The sequence below is a fragment of the Ictidomys tridecemlineatus genome, chromosome X (genome assembly GCF_052094955.1).
Source record: "Ictidomys tridecemlineatus isolate mIctTri1 chromosome X, mIctTri1.hap1, whole genome shotgun sequence".
NCBI lineage: Eukaryota > Metazoa > Chordata > Mammalia > Rodentia > Sciuridae > Ictidomys > Ictidomys tridecemlineatus.
The window spans coordinates 87,830,964-87,836,514 of NC_135493.1; positions in this window are offsets into that span (position 1 = coordinate 87,830,964).

Below are 5,551 nucleotides of genomic sequence, written 5' to 3' on the forward strand. Positions count from 1 at the left end.
AAATAATAAAATGGAGATATATAACATGTTCATGGGTTGGGAAGACTCCATACTAAAATATAAATTCTTCCCAAATTGATGTAAAGACTTGATGCAATTCCAATCAAAATCCTATCAGACTTTTTTTAAAGAAATTGAAGACAACTCTTAAATTTATATAGTAAAGCAGAGAACTGAAAAAAAAGCCAAAACAATTCTGTAAAATAGAAACTAAGTTGGAGGATTCTCACTTATTGATTTTAATATTTCCTCTGTAGCTATACTAATCATGACAATGTGATATTGGCATAAGGATAGACATATGGACCTATGAAATAGAATTGAGGGTCTAGAAATAGGTCCCACACATATGGGCAACTGAGTTTTAACAAAAGTGCCAAGGCATTTAGTCTTCCAACAATGGTGCTAGAATAACTTGATATCTATATGGGAGAAAAAAAGAACTCCAATCCTTAACTGATACCGTACACCAAAGTTAACTCAAGATGTACCATTAACATAAAAGTATAAAAGTAAAATTATAAACTTTTTAGAGGAAGACATAATGACCTACCTTTGTGACATCTGGGTAAGCAAAGATTTCTTAGGACACAAAGAACACAAACCATTACAAGAAAAAAATGATACACTGGACGTCATCAGAATAAAATACTTACCCAGATGCAGTGGCACATGCCTCTAATCCAGCTATTGGGGAGGCTGAAGTAGGAGGATTGCTACTTATCCAAAGTAAGATCAGACAGCTGTTGTAAATAACCTGTCCTTCACTCTCAGATCTTCTGATTGTGTTTACTGGTTCACAATCCCCAAGGGGCCAATGCATTGTGTTTGGTTACATTCCTTTTATAATACTTTTTATTTGTCAGTAAGATTGTTAAGTGTTAGGGGAATGGCTACTGCGTACATTTTCAGATAATCAGGCCACCTGCCCATGTGGCTCAGCTTGCTCACCCAAACTAGGCAACTTATCCAGACCTTGTCCCAAATCAAAAAAAAAAAAAAATTAAAAAGGGCTAGGGGTGTAGCCCAGTGACAGAGTGCCCTGGATTCAGTCCCCAGTACTACAAATTAGAATGGTTAAATTTTAAAAGCCTGACAATATCAAATTGAGGTATATATCAGAGATATTGTGGGTTTGGTTGCAGATCTCTGCAATAAAATAAATGTGTCAATAATGTGAGTCACACGATTTTTTTTTTTTGGCTTTCCAGTGCATAAGAAAGTTAATACTATTGCAATCTATTAACTGTGTGACAGTATTAAGTTAAAAAACTGTATCTTAATTTAAAAATAATTTATTGCCAAGAAATGCTAACAATCATATTAATTGTTGGGAAAAAATGGTACTGATAGACTTGTTCAACCTAGCAACTTGCTCAACTTGCCACAAACCTTCAATTTGTGCAAAATGCAATACCCATGAAATACACTAAAGTGCAATACGAGATATGTCTGTATTGGCAAGGATATGGAACACCAGAACCCTTAGACACTGCAAGTGGGAATAAAAATAGAATAACTACTTTGGAAAACTTAAGCAATTTCTTAAAAGATTCAACAAACACTGTATAACCCAGCAATTCTTTTTCTAGGCGTTTATCCATAAGACTTTCGTGCATGAATATATCCAGTGCAGCCCAAAATGGAAATGACTCAAATGTCCATCAAATAGATAAACAAATTTCAATGTATCCATGCAATGGATACTAAGCAAAAAGAAAAAAAGAAAAAGAAAGAAAGAAAGAAACTACTGAAAAAGAGAGGTAAATCTCAAAAGCCTTATTTATGGTGAAGGATAGAACCCAGATACAATATAATCAAATACTGTACAAAATTTTCATTCATAGAAATTCCACAGAAGACAAAACTATAGTGATAGCAGACCAATGGCTGCCAAAGACCAGGATGGCTGCAAAGGGGCAAAGAAAGTTTTTCAGAATAATGGTAATGAAGTGTTTCATGGCATGACTATGGCTGTGAACCTAGAACTGTCATAGTTTACTGCCTGGAGAAAGTTTCCATTTTGCAGAGGAGGGAGGAGGAACCCAAGTAGAGCCCAGGTGACTCTCTGAGTTGAGGATGTGAAGTTGGAAAGTCATGGTGGGTCTGGGGCCCACCATCAGGTCAAAGACAGGAAGAAGCTGGGCATGGTGGCGCATGGGTTTGGAAGGCTGAGGCAGGATGTTTGAGAGTTCAAAGCCAGCCTCAGCAAAAGTGAGGCACTAAATAATTCAGTGAGACTCTGTCTAAATAAAATACAAAATATGGCTGAGGGTGTGGCTCAGTGGTCCAGTGGTCCAGTTCAATCCCCTGTACCCCCTGCAAAAAAAATATAAGACAGGAAGAAGGCCTACTCTGAAAGGGAAATAAACATTGATACCAATCTCCAAAGTAAGATCAGACAGCCCGCTGTAAATAGCCTGTCCTTGACTCTCAGATCTTCTGATTGTGTTTACTGGTTCACAACTCCCAAGGGGCCAATAATGCATTGTGTTTGGTTACATTCCTTTTATAATACTTTTTGTTTCTCTGTAAAATTGTTAAGTGTTAAGGGAATGGCTACTGCATACATTTTCAGATAATCAGGCCACCTGCCCATGTGGCTCAGCTTGCTCTGAACAGTGTCCTGGGCACTCAGGATGTGAGCCAAGTCTACTCAGAACTTTGACCTTCCCTGGACTGCCTCAGTGCAGCGAATATTTAAAAGGGTCCCCCAGGGAGTGGGAGGGGAGGCAGAGGAAGCTTTTGATGGGAGGCACCCGCAGACCTGAGCAGGGTCCTGGTTCCCCAGGGGTGTCTTCACTGCCCCTACCCAGACCAGGATGCCCCCTTCAAATTAGAGAACAGGGTGACAATCCCTCATGTCTTAGGAGAACTGACCAGCACCCAGGATTTCCACAGCAGCTGGCCACTTCGCTCAATAAGTAGGTTTTTGATTTTTGATGGTTTGCCCACCCCTTTTAAAAAATTCTTCCAATTTTTTCCGAAGTCTTTCTTCAGTCCTGGGAAGGGATTACCCTATTTTTTATTTCACTGAGAGGGAAGAGCAACATAAATAAGCTTTTAACATTTTTGCTCCATCCAAAGCCCTCCTTCAGGAATTTTTTACATTTTCCCCTCCAACCAGGAGAAGAGAGCAACTATAAACACATTTTTTTTGTTAAACCACGATGCAAAGAAAAGACCACCAGCTCCCATTGAAATCAAATTAAAGCAAGCCTATAATTCCAACCAGCTGGAGCTGACTCTCCCGAAACCAATGGGAATAGAAGACAGCCCTGCAGCTCTCTAAGAATGCAGCTTTATAGCACAGAAAGTTGCAAAAAAAGGAGGGGGGTCTTGAGAACTTACAGATAACAGAATTTTGACAAGCATAACACAAAGGCTGGTTAATGGTCTAAATGGTTCAGCACTTAGGGAGTAAATTTAGATCCCAACATCAGAATTTATGAGGCACCATTAGAGCTTCAGAGAGGGTCATTATTTGGCCAGGGAAAGCCAGGCATGGATGAGTTCAAGGCATGGGCAGGCATTCCAAGCAAGTTTAGAAATCACAGTAATTTATGCTAAAGCCAAAATTAACTTTTCATGCCTTTGTGGCGAAATGGCTCCCAATCTTAAGAGGGAACGAGGCTGGGTTCATCATTTTACTGTTATTAGCTCATAGGAAGTTGAAGGAACATTTGGACTATTTCTCCTTCCACTTGGATAAGAGAACAAAAACCAAAGTCATCATTTGAACTGCATTTTTCTCTCCCATTACCCAACATGGCCAAAAGCAGCCAAGGAATCCAGCAGGCCAACTCTCATTGTTGGGTTTACCATTTTCAAATTCCATAAGTAAGGGCTAGTGTATGCCTGTTGTCCCAACTACTGGGGGGTGCTGAGGCAGGAAGATTACTTGAATCCAGGAGTTCAAGGACAGCCTGGGCAACAGAGCTAGAACCAATCCCAGAACTCCCAAATTCTATAGATAACTTTTACCTCTCATACAAGAGATTAAAACAGCTTAGTTTCTGTTTTATAACATAGGTAACTCCATTACCCACCCAAGCACCAGGAATTTCTCATCCCCACCCTCTTTCTTTCTTTTCTTTATTTTTTAAAGTAATAATGTAGCCATATTTCAGTGAGGTGGGGTCATCCTTTTGAATCCTACCACTGCCACCACTGTGTCCCTGGAACCCAAGACCACCCCATATTCAGTGATTTGCTTTCTATAAGGACTGTTAGAACTCGGGATACATTTGTATTCATAGCTAAGATTTATAATGGCTAAAGGATAAGCAACAGAATCAGCAAATGAAAAAGGTACAGTCTAGATGAATCCATGTGAGGCTTCCTCAGATTGTCTGCTTTTTCTGAGACAGGATTACACTATGCTAAGGCATAGTGATTGAATTTGTGATCCTCCTGCTTTAGTCTCTTAAGTCACTGGGATTACTTGCATGGATCACCATGCTTGGCCGTCAATAATCTAATTTGCAAGTAATTTATGAGAACGTGACTTCTTCGTCATTCTAGATGAATGGTCCCAGATATATGGTATACTCTATCAATTATTTTTCTGTTTCTCTCACCCCTCAGAGAAACTACCAACATACATATTAGGCAGCTTGAATTTGTCCCACAGCTGATACTCTGTACATTTTTTCCTTCTGTATTTTAGTTGAGATAGTTTCTGTAATTATGTCTTCACATTCCCTAATCTTTTCATCTATAGCATCTAATCTGCAATTAATACCATCCAATGCAATTTCATAGGACCTTTGAAAAATTATCCATATTCCTAACTTAATATTCTTAGACTTTGAATATGCAGAATAGAGTTATAATGACTGTTTTAATATTCTCAACTTAATTCTAAAATCTGTGTCATTTCTGGGCCAGTTTTGAATTTTTAATTTTTCTCCAAATCCTTCGTAAGGTTTTCCTGGTTCTTTGCATGCCTGTTTATTTTTGATTGAATATGAACCATTATGAATTTTATCCTGCTTAAGGCTGGATATTTAGATATTCCTATAAATATCATTATGCTTTATTCTGAGACAGAGTTAATTGATCTGAAAACATTTTGATCCCTTCAGATGTTGCTTTTTGAGTTTTATTAGGCAGGGCCAGAGAAACTTTTAATCTAGAGGTAATTTTTTTTTCTTAGTACTTGGGAATGAACCCAGAAGCCCTTTACCACTGAGCTACATCCCCAGCCCTTTTTTGTTTTTATTTTGAGCCAGGATCTAGCTGAGTTTCAGTGCCTGACCTTGAACTTGTAAGTCTCCTGCCTCAACTTCCAGAGTCGCTAGCATTACAGATGTATACCATGGCATCTGGCAGTCAATCATTAATTTCCCCTACTACTGAGGTAAAAGACTTTTATGTACTCTCCTCAATTCCCTGTCAATTATGAGGCTTTCTTTTCTAGGTATTGGGAACAGAAACCCTTTCCAGCCAGCTGTGTATTCTAAGGATTATTCTGTCTAATCCTTTCTGTTGATTATTTTGTCCAGCCTTGGGTCCTCACATGCATGAAATAGGGAGTATTCTACTGAAG